Source organism: Gigantopelta aegis, chromosome 8 (genome assembly GCF_016097555.1).
Source record: "Gigantopelta aegis isolate Gae_Host chromosome 8, Gae_host_genome, whole genome shotgun sequence".
Taxonomy (NCBI): Eukaryota; Metazoa; Mollusca; class Gastropoda; order Neomphalida; family Peltospiridae; genus Gigantopelta; species Gigantopelta aegis.
The window spans coordinates 53,650,897-53,668,248 of record NC_054706.1 but is presented as its reverse complement, the minus strand read 5'-3'; the positions used below and the strand labels follow the sequence as shown (position 1 = coordinate 53,668,248).

General features: G+C 37.6%; 1 protein-coding gene across 2 annotated transcripts in view; it reads left to right on the top strand.

Annotated features, from left to right (window-relative positions):
* Positions 1–17,352, top strand: part of LOC121379359 (pro-neuregulin-2, membrane-bound isoform-like) — a 161,339-nt gene that overhangs the window by 75,865 nt on the left and 68,122 nt on the right. For both annotated transcript variants that reach the window (XM_041507935.1, XM_041507936.1), the window contains exon 2: positions 3,134–3,191. The gene's annotated coding sequence lies outside the window, so the exon portion shown is untranslated. The remainder of the gene's footprint in view (positions 1–3,133; positions 3,192–17,352) is intronic.

Genomic DNA, 17,352 nt, shown 5'->3' with positions numbered 1-17,352 from the left:
AATCAAGCAGGAAAACAAATCCTACAAAAAAACCCCTACAAATAAAACCCAGACAGGCAAGAAAAACATTAGAAACGAATTGCACTTGTTAATATTTTCTGTCATGAGGTGTTGCTGTTGAATAGTGAGAGAGTCATGCCCAAGGACCGAGGCAGGAAGTCCCGATCAAAAGCAATTTGACTTGTGTGTATTACCGATCATCTCCCGAGATTACTCGCCACTCAGAATGGGACTCCATAGCTTTGGCATAAAACACTTTTCAATCAAATCTCGACACTTTTTAAAGATTTAATTAATTTTTTCGTGATTTATTTGTGTGGCTGTTTTTGGCGGTTTCTTTACTCTCTCTGCTTGATGTCAGGGAATGAATTGGGGATATCACTGAAATTCGGTTGACATATTTTCTGCTTGTTTGAATACTGGGTGACTGAGGAAGAAATTGGTAGCCAACTGTATAAACACATAAGTATTCCTTTGAAAGAGAAGCAGAAAGGACTCTTATAAAGGAAGAGTATCCAGAACATACACCACAATGAATTCAATGGGGCTCCTGTAAAAGAACAGTACCTGATACATATACCACAATGAATTCAATGGGGCTCCAGTAAACGAACAGTACCTAGCTTGTACATACACCACAATGAATTCAATGGGGCTCCTGTAAAAGAACAGTACCTGGTACATATACCACAATGAATTCAATGGGGCTCCTGTAAAAGAACAGTACCTGGTACATATACCACAATGAATTCAATGGGGCTCCTGTAAAAGAACAGTACCTGGTACATACACCACAATGAATTCAATGGGGCTCCAGTAAACAAACAGTACCTGGTACATATACCACAAGAACAGTACCTAGCTTGTACATACACCACAATGAATTCAATGGGGCTCCTCTAAAAGAATGGTACCTGGTACATATACTACAATGAATTCAATGGGGCTCCAGTAAACGAACAGTACCTGGTACATATACCACAAGAACAGTACAATGAATTCAATGGGGCTCCTGTAAAAGAACAGTACCTGGTACATATACCACAATGAATTCAATGGGGCTCCTGTAAAAGAACAGTACCTGGTACATATACCACAATGAATTCAATGGGGCTCCAGTAAACGAACAGTACCTGGTACATATACCACAATGAATTCAATGGGGCTCCAGTAAACGAACAGTACCTGGTACATATACCACAAGAACAGTACCTAGCTTGTACATACACCACAATGAATTCAATGGGGCTCCTGTAAAAGAACAGTACCTGGTACATATACCACAATGAATTCAATGGGGCTCCAGTAAACGAACAGTACCTGGTACATATACCACAAGAACAGTACCTAGCTTGTACATACACCACAATGAATTCAATGGGGCTCCTCTAAAAGAATGGTACCTGGTACATACACTACAATGAATTCAATGGGGCTCCTCTAAAAGAATGGTACCTGGTACATACACCACAATGAACTCAATGGGATTCCAGTAAAAAACTACCTGGTACATACACCACAATGAACTCAATGGGATTCCAGTAAAAAACTACCTGGTACATACACCACACTGAACTCAATGTGATTCCAGTAAAAAACTACCTGGTACATACACCACAATGAACTCAAGCTAATTAAAGCTTCTGTTTCACCTTTCTTGATTTTAGCATCCTTTACTAGTAGTTTTTCAACTGTATATTCATGCCTTTATATCCTTGCAAGATTGAGGCACGTTCATCCCAAGCCAAATCTCTGGCATGGCCTTTATTATACAGCCCAATTCCAGTGACATGTTCAAATGGCTCTTGTTCAGCCAGTGCACCACGACTGGTGTATATCAAAGGCCATGGTATGTGCTATCCTGTCTGTAGGATGATGCATAGAAATTATCCCTTGCTACTAATGGGAAAATGTAACGGATTTCCTCTCTGAGACTGATTACCAAATGTTTGACATCCAATAGTCTGTGATTAATAAATCAATAGTGGTGGTGTTAAACAAAACAAACTTTTTTGCTTTTCTTTTTTTTTGTTCAGGAGGCAGAGCTCTCATTAATAATTAGACTGGTTCCATCACCTTTCATCAAATCACATTCATCTAACGTTGTAAAAAACTAGTCTAGAGTGCGACTGTGATCCCTTGCCTTCCTGAACATGCCTCAGGTGTACTATAATAAATCTGTGTGATATCACATCAACAGTTCACACTGGCTGTCAACATCATTAAACAAATAATTGTCGCCATTTTGTATTATTTCTATAAATGATTTGCACAAGCAAAAAAGAAATATCTAGAAATAAAGACACGTACCATAGGTCACTTTTGTTTGAGAATGTCATTGTGGATATCAGTTTCAACTATAAGCATTAAAATAGCTTTTCTGGGATTTCCACTGCTGAAATCTATATAGGGTGTATACTACCAAATCAAATCCCATAGACGACAATAGTAACATATGTGGCTAAAACTCCTACCTGCAGCGTATCAATCAACATAAACGCCACGGATATAAATACTACCACCCATCACACTTAAAGTGGATCAGAAAAAACTGGGAGTCAAGCTGCTTGTTTCTGAGATAACAGGTTGCCTCTATGACTACCCTACTTCCGCACAAAATTAAAGTACTTTTTTTTCTAGGTACCCCATACATGTTTTAAGCACAAGGCTACTTGACACATTGGTACTAGATGAAATAGAATTGCATTTTTTTTTTTTACCCAGATGAAACTATTATTTTTTACAACCAACACACTCACATTTATAACCAATCACAGGACTTGTGGTGTTCACTTCTCTATCAAAAGTTCGGTGCACCTCGAACTTTGACCCAGCCGGAAGTTATTTGGTTTAGTACTACCTATGGGGAATTCATTTGCATATGTCACCTACAGTGTACTTTAATGTACAGCTATATGCTGGTATAAGATTGCTAGAGGCAATAAGAGCACACAACAAGATACTGTAATTTATTGTCGGTTTCAGTGTTAAAGTATTTTTAATGTACATTATGAATGCTTCAAATAAGCTGTTACAATGAACTATATAGCCTAACTGTTGACAGTTCTGTGAAATGTGTATTACAAAGATATATTATTTTTTGTTATTCTTAATTTTGCTATTTCTTTTTCAGTGAAGGAATATACGTTGAAACTGCATGGTATTAATTTGGCCTGCTCCAATATTTGAAGGTGAGAGTTTTTATTTTAAAATGCATGTAATGTTTGGTTAATATAATAATGATATATGTATATTTTGTTTCATATTATTGGCTGTTAAAAAACCCTATTAGTAGCAAATTAATAGCTTCCATTTGCACATTAATGCAAAATATATCGCCTCAGACATATTTCTGAATTGTTTGACCTGTTTTCACCTGAGGCGTTTGCCTCGTATGATGAATCACCCCGGTGAACCCATTCTCTGATTGGGTGAAACGTAGCCTAGTGGTAAAGCGCTCACTTGATGCGCAGTCGGTTTGGGATCTATCCCCACTGGTGGGCCCATTGTGCTATTCCTCATTCCATCCATTGCACCATGACTGGTACATCAAAGGCTGTGGCATATGCTATCCTGCCTGGGAGATGGTGCATATAAAAGATCCCTTGCTACTAATGGACAAATATAGCGGGTTTCCTCTCTAAGATTATATGTCAAAATTACAAAATATTTGACATCCAATAGCCGAGGGGTGAGACATAGCCCAGTGGTAAAGCATTCACTTGATGCACAGTCGGTTTGGGATCTATCCCCATCAGTGGACCCATTGGGCTATTTCTCACTCCAGCCAGTGCACCACGATTGATACATCAAAGGCTATGGTATGTGTTACCCTGTCTATGCTATGATGCATATAAAAGATCCCTTGCTGCTAATTGAAAAGAGTAGCCCATGAAGTGACGACAGTGGGTTTCCTCTCTCAATATCTGTGTAGTCCTTAATCTTATGTCTGATGCCATATAACCATAAATAAAATGTGTTGAGTGCATCGTTAAATAAAACATTTCCTTCCTTTCTTCCTATCTAATTATCTCTGTTGTCCTTATTACCATACATGTATGTTTGATCCTCGTCAGTAGGTCGACTGGGCTATATCTCATTCCAGCCAGTACACCACGACTGGTATATCTATGGCCATGGTATGTGCTATCCTGTCTGGGATAATACATATAAAAGATCCCTTGCTACTAATGGGAAAATGTAGGTGGTTTTTCTCTCTAAGACTACAGTAAAGTACACTTACAACGAACATGATTAAAACAGTTTGTTATAAGAGTACTTTACTGTATATGTAAAAAATTACCAAATCTTTTAAATCCAGTAACCGATGATTAAAAAACAATCAATGTGCTCTAGTGGTGGGATAATACATATAAAAGATACCTTGCTACTAATTGCAAAATGTAGCAGGTTTCCTCTCCAAGACTATATATCAAATTACCAAATGTTTGACATCCAATAGTCGATGAATAATAAATCAATGTGCTCTAGTGGTGTCGTTAAACAAAACAAACTTTAAACTGATCTGTTTAATTACTCCATGTTAACTGCTTATTTTATATGATGTTATTCAAACGTCACCATATACATCAGTCAGTATATGCTTTTATGCTTTCCAATCTATTTCAGCGTGAAATTGAATAATCACAAATTCTAATATCAAATTGTCAGTAACAGAAATTGATTTGATTACTTGCAAAAAAAAATATTTTTTTAAAAAATCAACCTTTTTGTCTCCCTTACTTGTAGAGGGTCCATTTTCTTTCTGCTTGAATGAAAATTGTTTTTGAACTTGGAACCCTCGGCAAACTAGAAATCAGTTGGTTCCGTTAGGCGATCGTGCTTAAGTGGGGCTGTCCGAGCAATTTACTTAAAGCATTTACAGATTATCCTGCCTCGGAGCTATCAATGAAGGCGTTCGTCTGGAAATACATGCTCAGAAATGACACCTTCACTTGTTTATAAACCTTCAGGACCAGTAGTTGATGCATCGGTGGTCTTAATTTGGCAATGTCTTCAGCATCAAACACCAGTAATACTATAAAACTGTTGGTAAATTTGTTTAGGGAAATGGTATGGAAAAGAGAGAGAGAGAGAGAGAGGGAGAGAGAGAGAGAGAGAGAGAGAGAGAGAGAGAGAGAGAGAGAGAGAGAGAGAGAGAGAGAGAGAGAGAGAGAGAGAGAGAGAGAGAGACAGAGACAGAGACAGAGACAGACAGACAGACAGACAGACAGACAGACAGACAGACACACAGACAGACAGACACACAGACACACACACAGACACACAGACACACAGACAGACAGACACACAGACACACAGACACACAGACATACACACAGACACACAGACAGACACACAGACAGACACACAGACACACAGACAGACACACAGACAGACACACAGACAGACACACAGACACACAGACACACAGACAGACACACAGACACACAGAGACACAGACATTTCTTTAGCATAAACATGTCTGTCTGACAGACAGACAGACATGTTTATGCTAAAGAAATGTCCATTATACTTCTGTTTTGAACTTAATTATTAGAAATTAAAAAACTATTTGTTGATTTTTAAGTTTGGTTTGTTCTGGCTAGTTTTTGCATAATCTTTTCTTTGTTCTTGCTAGTTTCTTCTTCTTTCTTTCTTCTTCCTTTCTTCTTCTTCTCCTTCATCCGCTATATTCCATTGTTACATTATTTATCAAGCCACATAAAAATAAGTTACTTTTTGTCCAACGGGGAAAATCTTTAAAAAAAAAAAATCCAAATCTTGTTTTACAGTAATCTGTAAAATTAAGTATATTTAATATATTATAGGTTTTTTGAGCCTATTTGATTCATGAACAGTATTACACCTCAGATTCCTTCTACAAAGTTTGATGATGTAACACTGTAGCCAGGGTGTTTTTTTCATTTTCTTTATGACCCATAAATAACTCGGTACAATTGCTATTGTGCCTCTGGTGTTAACTCAAAATTGCCTCAATACCATCTTGATCCCAAGGCCCCTAAAAGGCAATAATTGCATTGCTTCAATTTAATTTCTGTTGCAGTGGAATCCCACCACATTGTTGTCATTCTTGTCTTCAAAGCATTCTTTGTAAATGAGCCATTTATTTTCCCAACACTATCTTGGCTGGCTGTTTGCAGTCTGGTTATTGGAACATCATGTCCCAGTGGTATTTGAAGAGCATTTGCATGTCCTATAGTTAATATCTGCCAGTTGTGGTCAAGTCTTTTCTTCCATGCATTCTTTGTAAATGAGCCATTTATTTTTCCAAAATTATTGGGCTGGCTGTCACAGTCTAGTTATTGGAACACTGTGTCCCTTGTGGTACACGATGAGCAAATGCATGTCCTATAGTTCATATCTGCCAGTCTCGCTCGGGCCGCTATAATGGAGCCATTTGTTTTCCGAAGGCTGCAATATTTTTATTGTCGGAGCAGAAAGTCATGAACTGTTCCTACCACTGAACATGATTGTTTTAAGAATCTAAGCCTATGAAGACTCATTGTCGACGGATCTGTTTGTTCAGTTTGGTGCAAAATGAGGTGTGCAAACTAATGATCGGTTAACTGCTATTGATTTCAGAGTCGGCAAGGCACAGTGTAAAAGCTGATCATAAAAGTCATGTTAATTATGTATTTACAGATTGCATGATAGATGGCAGTGGTACAGACATGTGTCTTGCCAGTATTTCACTGGTGGACCGTTAAACGTCGGTACACAGTTCATTAATTCTGTGTCATTATTAGGCGTCTTGTAGGTTGATGGTTTATAGCTTATCAGTGCAGTACTGGTTAACACAACAACAATGCTTAGATCGCTGTCATATCATTGTTGTAGACTAAGGGTGAGATTTAGCTCAGTCGTGTTTGCTTGTGGTTCTTGCATCGCAGGATCGAACCACCTTGATGTATCCATTCAACTGATTGGGTTTTTTCTCATTCCAACCATTGCACCACAGAGGAAAAAAAAACCCTGTTAATTTTTCCATTAGTAGCAAGGCATCTTTAATATGCACCATCCCACAGACAGGATAGCACATACCACAGCCTTTGATATACCAGGCATGGTGCATAAGCTGGAGAGCACTTTACCACTGGGCTATGTCCTGTTCGTTCATAACAGACAAATGCTTTTTGGTTTTTCCAATCCATTCTACATATTACGTACATTGTATTAGGCATCTTGTAGATTGATGGTTTATAGCTTATCGATACATAACTAGTTATTGCTTATCGATACATAACTGGTTAACACCATAACAGTGCTTAACTTCCTGTCATATCACTTTGTAGATTGTGGCCATAAGTATGTATCTTGTCAAAACTTCATTGGCTTCATAGCGGGGATATAGTCATAGAGCATTTTCCAGAGATGCAATTTGTTGTATGATTAATCACCCTCGATGGATTGATGGTTTTGGGGTTTTCCCAATGCAACCAGTGACCAATGACTGGTATACCAAAATCCAGAGTATGTACTATTTTGTTTTAGGATAGTGCAGGGATGTGATTTTAATTTTTTAATTTTTTTTTTTATGTCAAATGATTTTCTCAAAATAAATTGGATTTGACCTGAAATGCTAAAAATGATCTTAACTTTGGTACAGTGTAGAGGTTTCAGCTTTTTCAAGATCAGTTTAGCTTTTATTTTTAAATGGGTATCACATCCCTGATCAAATATATCTTACTATTTTTCAGTAGGAATGGGATATGTGGCAGCTGTTATTTATTCTCTTTCTCGTCACCAAGCAGTGGCATAGAAAGGTGCCAAAAAGTGGGGGGCACACACACACACATATATGTAAATATATATATTAACCATCGCTGCTACTACTGGATCAAGAAAAGTGGGGGGCACATGTCCTCTTGCCCCCTCCTAACTCGCCCTGCTTCCTGTGCCAAGTGTCAAAATAATCATGTTTTATTTAACGACGCACACAAGACATTTTGTTTACGGTTATATGGTATCGGACATATGGTTAAGGACCACACAGATATTGAGAGAGGAAACATGCAGCCGCCTACTCTTTTTGATTAGCAGCAAGGGATCTTTTATATGCACCATCCCACAGACAGGGTAGTATATACCACAGAATCATGTTAGATACCAAATAGCTATAGTTTAAATGTACTGAGGTGACATTAAACAAATATTCCTTTCCTTTTTTTCCTTTCATTGGCTTCATGCACGTCACTAATTCAGTGTGATCAATACTTCACCTAATAGCCATAGAGTACACATGTACCAAAGTGTCAGTGAAGAAACAGAAGAGTGTTGTAGCTTATTGTTAGTTCAGTTAGCATATAAAAGGATTAAAGACTTAATTAAAACAAAAGAGCCTTTTATAGATCAGTGATTGTTTATATAATATGCTTTTTATGACAGGATGGACATACTTGGTAATTATTCCTAGGATATGTACATGTTAAAGGTCTTAAAATGATTAAATATTATTATATGCTTTGCTGATCTTCAGTTAGTTTATCAATCATGAGGTCTTTGGCTGAAAAAAAAAAAAAAAAAAAAAAAAAAAAATTTTTTGATTAGTTTATGTAAGGTTTAAACCTATGTTTGCCTAAGGCAATTTTAATCAGCCAAGAGAAGTAACATAAATGTAATTCTGTAAACAAAATATATTTAAGTTACCTCCTTTCTTAAGCAACCACTGTTTTATTTTATTAAATTATCTGTTTTGAGATGCCGCTGTTATGACTGTTTAATGCTCAGACTCTTTATTAAAATTTGCTTTTGTTTGATAACACCACTAGAGGACATTGGTTTATTAATCATCAGCTATTAGATGTCATACATTTGGTCATTTTTACATATATATAGTCTTTACGGTAAAACCTGATACATTTTTCCATTAGTAGCAAGGGATCTTTTATATGCACCATCCCACAGACAGGATAGCACATACCATGGCCCTTGATATACCAGTCATGGTGCACTGGCTGGAATGAGAAATAGCCCAGTGAGACTAAACTGATTTTCCACTCAGGTACGTCCTGTTTCTTCAGACCCTTTTAAGAATCCTATTTTTTTTCTGCATCCCTAAAATCTGATCTTATTTTAGTCTTGTACTAGTGTAACTTATAGTGTTTGTGGCGACAGTGAACATATTTGAACATTAATTTAAGCACATTAAATCCCAACATGTGACATACCGATGGCCTTTGGGCTTACATACATATTAAGCGCACACCAGAATTCATAATTTGCGTGAGAATAAACTGGAAATAGCTCAATGAAAAGACATCAAAAGTGAGGCTTAATTAACTCTGTGAATGGGACCTTTGAGAACAACAACAGAGGCCAACAAAAGGGAGATTAGCATTTAGAGATATGCCAACACAAAGATAGATAATCTGACCAGTTTGTCCTATCACTGCAGCCGTCTAGCCTGAATGTCCCTTTCATAAATGGGCCCAGATCAATATTTTGCCATAACATGATGTTATTTTCAATCAAAACCTCTTCAGATCGCATTTTGTAAACCGTTGGTCAACCTCTGAAGTACTTCAGTTTGTGATCCCATCAAACTCGGATTGATGCAGGGTATCGGATGTTTAATTGCGTTAAAGGAACATTCCTGAGTTTGCTGCACTTGTAAAGATGTTATCGACTACCAGAGACTTTCTAACAATTGTAATTACATATCAAATATATTTTTTTACATACACTATTAGTTGCTGTATATTAAACGTGTTTTTGATCGTTCTAATATTTGTAGTAGGTTCAATTTCATCTTATTTCCTAAAATATTGTTTTTTCGTACGTACGAAATTATTTGAAGACAAAATCCACTTTGGACTTTTTACAAATATTGAGACGACTAGAAACACATTGAATATACAGACACTGATATTCTAAACAAGAAAATATATTTAATATGTAAATTTAATCGTAAAATATGTTATTAATCAGAAACATCTTACAGTGCAGCAAACTCAGGAATGTCCCTTTTAAGGTAGCTGAAGTCTACTACACATGTTGATTTATGTTTATCGGTAAGTGCATGAGAATATATTTGATATGACTTTGTTGTCATACTGATAGAATTTTGTGCAGAGGAATATTAATTTTTAGCTATATAGCTGATAGAGAATTTAATATCTTTTGAATATAAGGCCACAATAAAATAAACCTAAGATTTTCATTCCTGTCAATCCCAACATGTGACATACCGATGGCCTTTTGGGCTCACATACATATTAAGCCCAATAAGGCCTTTCCCAATTTTTTTAGTGACTAAAATATTTTTTGTCATTTAAAGATACTGGTACCAAAAGCACCAATTTAAAAATTGTTTTGAGCAAAACTAGCGTTTAGTTTATTATGACCTAAAAAGCACCAGGAAACTTATAAACACAGCTACTTCTACTGGGAACAGGGAAACTCTATTAACGTGCCCCTATCCACAAGGGTTCAGGCACGCCCGCCCTGGGTTCAGCCTCTGACTTCGCCAGTGACCGACTCCGGGGCTTCTTCTACAGGTGGGCGGAATCTAGCTCAGACATTTAAGCATTCACCTGATGTGATTGCGTTTAATAGGATCAAATCACCTTTTAGTAGTAAACCCATTATCTGTATTTTTTTTACCATTCTGACAAATGCTCTATGACTGGTATATCAAAGGCTGTGGTATATGTGCTGTTGATCCTGTCTGGCTCCCCTCTCCCCCCCCCCCCCCCCCCCCACCCCTCCTGCCCCGGAACCACTCATTGGTGATGTCAGAGACTGGCTCCGTGGTTGGCGTGCCTGAACCTTCAAGGATATGAGCACGTTAATAGAGTTCCCAATTCCCAATTCTGTCTGGAAAAATGCATATAAAAGATCCCTTGCTACTAATGGAAAAATATTTGACATCCAATGGTGGATGATTAATAAATCAATGTGCTCTAAACAAACTTTAACTTTCTGCTAGAGGTGGGACATTGCTCAGCAGTTCTGTTAACTTGAGGTGCGATGGGTTGTCGGATCTGTTGTCCTCAGTGGACTTGGCTTGTTGTTTTTTTGTCTGTCCATATCCAGTGCCTCATAACTGATACATCAAGGGCTGTAATATGTATAGAAGGAAGGAAATGTTTTATTTAACGACACACTCAACACATTTTATTTATGGTTATATGGCGTCAGACATATGGTTAAGGACCACACAGATATTGAGGGAGGAAACCCGTTGTCGCCACTTCATGGGCTATTCTTTTTTGATTAGCAACAAGGGATCTTTTATATGCACCATCCCATAGACAGGATAGCACATACCACAGCCTTTGATGTACCAGTCGTGGTGCACTGGCTGGAGCGAGAAATAGCCCAATGGGCCCACTGATGGGGATCGATCCCAAACTGACCGCACATCAAGCGAGCGCTTTACCACTGGTCTACATCTCGCCCATGGTATGTATAGTTTCCACTTTGGTGAAAATGTGTATTAAAGATCATGTGCTGCAGTTTGGTAGGAGTAGCCCATATGACTGCAGCAGGTTTCCCTTTTTTACACCTAATAAAACATGTCTTTCTTTCATCAAACTAATATTTCTTTCCCAAACATGTGCTCTTCCAATATTGTACATCTCGATCACCCCAAAATGAAGAGAACCACTTTTCAGATATGTTGTAATTCTTCGTATTAGATTTAAGCAAACCAACCACCTGATTTTCACTGACCGTGCATAATCTGCAATTACAGTCGCCCCAGAAATTCAATCGGCTGCATAATTTAATAGTTCCAATACAATCTTTTCACAGTCCATGGAAGCATGTTTATTGTCTGATTCCGTCATGTAACTCACAAACTATTGTGCTTTTAAAAATAACGTTTCCACAATTATCTCACAAGCAACTGTACTAAGAGCACTGCGTAAAAAGCTCAAATTACCTTTTATAGCATTACCCTTTTCACACACACCTACGAAGGCTATATGACGGCTTGATCAAAAAACATTACAATGGGAATCGGCTCTCGACAACTATTGATTAGCTAACCTAGCTTCCTGTAACACAGGCAAAAACCTGTCTGGAGCTTTAATCTGTGTCCAATTATGGGTGCCAGGCACGGCGATAATAGAATTGTTGTGTAATTGACAAAACCCAAAAGGTCTCTTATTATTGGTTTATGGGTAGGAATTACAGTGTAAATGATTTCCAGTGAAATTTGTATTTAAAAGTCCGTTAACCTGCCTGATTTATGGCAGGGAACAGCATTACGGTGTCTTGTAAAGTGATAAATTTGTCACAGGTGGTTGGGTTAATCATCTGTTTCAAGCCACTTTCAAGCATCTTTCCATACAATAGATCTATATGTTTGCAACTTGTTAAAAGGGACATATTACCCTAATTTTTAAACACTAAGGCATATTTTTCACCTAGACCTGTAACAAATTTGGATACAACAGAGTGAAACAAGAGTCTTTATTTAACATTGAAATACCATTAAAAATAAACTGAAACACAACTCCATAACCATTATTCTCAGACGCACGTGTGTTTTTAAAAATACGAAAAATGCATTTTGTGGTATTAGAAACACCAGGATGACCAGAAATACTTTGGTTATTCGGACATGGATAATCTAAACAATAAAATATTAGTAATGTTTGATTTCAGTGATCATAAACCAACGTAATAGTGAAAAATGTGCTGTAGTGTTTAAAAACTAGGGTTTGTCCCTTTAAGTATGTATTTGGGCTACACACCCATCGATCCTGTAAAAAAAAAAAAAGGAAAAAAAAGAAGGAAAAAGGAAAAGAAAAGAAACTCCTATTCCATGTACATTAGATAGACCGGTTCTCAATAATACACTGAGGCATGTTCAGAAGGGCAAGCAATCACAGTCGCTTGCTAGACTGGTTTTTGTGCCTAATGTTGGATGAATGTAAAATGATAGAAGACGATGGTACCAGTCAAATACTTTATTAATGTTTGGCCTCCTGAACATGCCACTGGCATTGTAGTTAATTGAGCCAAGGACAGGATCTAACTCAGTTGGCAGTGTGCTCACCTGAAGTGCTTTGGTCATATTTACTATGTTAACTGGTGAGTTAATATATTTTGTGTCGTCCCACTGATTAGTGACTGCATCTTACATAAACATTTGCTTGAGGTATTTGCAGCACAGGATCGAACCACCTTGGTGGACCATTCAGCTGATTGGGTTTTTTCTCGTTCCAACCAGTGCACCACAACTTGACAAAGGCTGTGGTATGTGCTTTCCTGTCTGTGGGAAAGTGCATATAAAAGATCCCTTGCTGCATTAGGAAAAACGTATAGAGCTTCCTCTGATGCTAGGAGTCATAATTACAAAATGTTTGACATCCAATAGCCGATGATTAATAAATCAATATGCTCTAGTGGTGTCGTTAACCAAAACAAACTTTAAACTTACATGAACATATGCCATTTATGAAGCGCAGGATGAAACATGATGGCAAGAATGACTAATTTAATTTGCAACTGATTTTTTCTCAATGAAAACAATTTGTTTGGCACCCAATAACAAATATATTTATGAAAAAAAGAACAAGTACCTAAAGAAGTTTTAATTAGACAGTATTATATTATATCAAGTACGGTAAATAAATTTACAAAGATACTTTTTGCTGTTTGCATGATTGGAAAGTGCATTGTATTTTGGAATAAGTATACATGTGATGTACTGTCCTGTCTGTGGGGAAAGAACATGTAAAATTTCCCTTGCTGCTGATGTAAAAATGTAACATGATTCCTGTAAGACTACAAGTTATTACGTATATGGTTAATAATATCTTGGTTAATATCAAAGTGAAGTGGGACATACCATGTAGCACCTAGACGTGACAACTGGAAATTATTTCTCTCTGAATATAAACATGATAAGAAATGTAATCCTGTTTAATATGCTGTAGTTATGTTTGACATGCAAAAACCTAATGATTAATGAAACAATGTTCGCAAGTGGTTTTCTTCAACAAAACTAAAACTTCAACTCCTAAGTATACATCGAGGGAGAAACATTTTCATCTGCTGAAAGGTAACCAAATCAGTAAATGTCAGACTTGTTAGCACAAGACATTGAGATTTAGACTGACATGAACCGCGTCAGACCCTGTAATTTCTTTTCAGACTTCTTCCCGGAATAAGAGTTTACTTTCGCAATGTTTGACGTCTGCTGTGAAAGGCGTGTCATCGTGTTTGACGTCCCGATCAGGCTTTCTGACTGACCCTCTTAACGGTGTGCCCAGTAGGTCGGGCCGGGTGTGATTTTCAACATCACTAAGTTTGATCTGCTGGCATTTGTATTGATTGGAAAATATATGATGCAGTTTGCCTTCAGTGGCTTGAAGGGGAGAAAAACCCCATTTAATTATATATAGACAGTGCCCTATGTAGAGTACAGGGTCTTTATGATATATATATTTGTACACTTTTAAAGTTACTGATCCTGTGGTTCGTGATGTACAGTAAACTTGATTAATATTGCAACTTTTATGATGCAATTTGCCTTCAGTGGTATAAAGTGATGGGGGGGGGGGGGGCATTTCATTCTATATAGGCAGTGCGCTATGTAGAGTACAGAGCCTTTATGATATATATTTTATATATATTTGTACACTTTTAAAGTTACTGATCCCATGGTTCATGAGGTATTGTAAACTTGATTAATATTGCACTGGGGGGGGGGGGGGGGGTCGATATGTACCTTAGTGCATGTTTGCGATATGTCAATTTCACAAACAAAGGTTGGTATCAGCAGTGCATATCTGCAATGAAAATAATGCATAACCATAAATTTCATGACTTGTGGTACCATGGACTCAAATAGATGAAAACTGCAAAAGTTTTATGCATGGATATTTTTTTCTAGTTTATGGATGGTACATACCTTTAATATGTAGTGTAAAATGCAGTTTGAGATAAGCACGATAAACAACAGAATGACCAGAAGGACATTGAGTTTGCAAGAATGTGTAAGTAATATGTCATTTAATTATCAAAAAGCTGTAATATAGCCAAACTAGTTTATACTGTTTAATAACTAAGGTATGCACCATTTGTGGGAACATTACCTCTGTCGTTCCTCATACAGCATTTTTTGTTGTTGTTGTTGTTGTTTTTGTTTGTTTAATGACACCACTAGAGCACATTATTATAATTAGTATAATTTTAAAGTATGACAATGTGGTGTCTAACATAAAAGTATTATGCCAATTGGTTGAGAGAAAGAGAAAGGAAACCCACATAGACTACTCCTACCAATATGAAGGGTGGGATGTAACCCAGTGGTAAAGCACTCACTTGATGTGCAGTCAGTCTAGAATTGATCCCCATCAGTGGGCCCATTGGGCTATTTCTCGTCCTAGCCAGTGTATCAAAGGTGCTGTTCTATCTGTGGGATGGTGCAGATAACAAATTCCTTGCTACTAATGGAAACATGTATCACGGTTCTTCTCTAAGACTATATGTCAAAATTACCAAATGTTTGACATACAATAGCTGATGATTAATAAATTAATGTGCTCTAGTGGTGTCGTTAAACAAAACACACTTTTAACTCCTACCAGTAAAGCAGCAAGGGATCTTTTGTATGTACTTTTTCATAGACGGAACAGTACATGCCACAACCTTTGATGTTTCAGTCTGGTCCATAGAGAGTGATCAATCTTGCAACCTATCACACAGGACAGTACATGCCAGTCTTTCCAATAGTTGTCTCAAGTCCATAGACAGATTGGTCCTACCAGCTATTGTACAGGACAGTACATGCCACAGTCTTTACAATAGTTGTCTCAAGTCCATGGACAGAGATTGATCCTACCAGCTTTTGTACAGGACAGTACATGCCACAGTCTTTACAATAGTTGTCTCAAGTCCATAGACAGAGATTGATCCTACCAGCTATTGTACAGGACAATACATGCCACAGTCTTTACAGTAGTTGTCTCAAGTCCATAGACAGATTGATCCTATCAGCTATTGTACAGGACAGTACATGCCACAGTCTTTACAATAGTTGTCTCAATTCCATAGACAGATTGATCCTACCAGCTGTTGTACAGGACAGTACATTCCACAGTCTTTACAATAGTTGTCTCAAGTCCATAGAGAGACATTGATCCTACCAGCTATTGTACAGGACAGTACATGCCACAGTCTTTACAGTAGTTGTCTCAAGTCCATAGACAGATTGATCCTACCAGCTATTGTACAGGACAGTACATGCCACAGTCTTTACAATAGTTGTCTCAAGTCCATGGACAGAGGTTGATCTTACCAGCTATTGTACAGGACAGTACATGCCACAGTCTTTACAGTAGTTGTCTCAAGTCCATAGACAGATTGATCCTACCAGCTATTGTACAGGACAGTACATGACACAGTCTTTACAATAGTTGTCTCAAGTCCATAGACAGTGATTGATCCTACCAGCTATTGTACAGGACAGTACATGCCACAGTCTTTACAATAGTTGTCTCAAGTCCATAGACAGTGATTGATCCTACCAGCTATTGTACAGGACAGTACATGCCGCAGTCTTTACAATAGTTGTCTCAAGTCCATAGAGAGACATTGATCCTACCAGCTATTGTACAGGATAGTACATGCCACAGTCTTTACAATAGTTGTCTCAAGTCCATAGACAGACATTGATCCTACCAGCTATTGTACAGGACAGTACATGCCACAGTCTTTACAATAGTTGTCTCAAGTCCATAGACAGACATTGATCCTACCAGCTATTGTACAGGACAGTACATGCCACAGTCTTTACGATAGTTGTCTCAAGTCCATAGATGGTGATTGATCCTACCAGCTATTGTACAGGACAGTACATGCCACAGTCTTTACGATAGTTGTCTCAAGTCCATAGACAGATTGATCCTACCAGCTATTGTACAGGACAGTACATGCCACAGTCTTTACGATAGTTGTCTCAAGTCCATAGACAGACATTGATCCTACCAGCTATTGTACAGGACAGTACATGCCACAGTCTTTGCAATACCTGTCTTAAGTCCATAGATGGTGATTGATCCTACCAGCTATGGCACAAAATAGTACATATCACAGTCTTTGCAATATATCTTAAGTTCATAGATGGTAATCGATCCTGCAAGCTATTGGACATGACAGTGATGTATCAGTCTGGGTCCATAGACCATGCCACAGTTTTTGAAAGAACTGTCTGAATTCCTGAGACCTATTACACCTCTGGTGTTTACCACTGAGTTACATCCTGCCCTAATTTTGAATAGAAGGAAAATTATCTGCTGTGAAAAGAATACACAGCAGGGGCTTTTGATCAATTACCCATTGGAATCTTCTGTATTCAGTCTGGAATCTGTC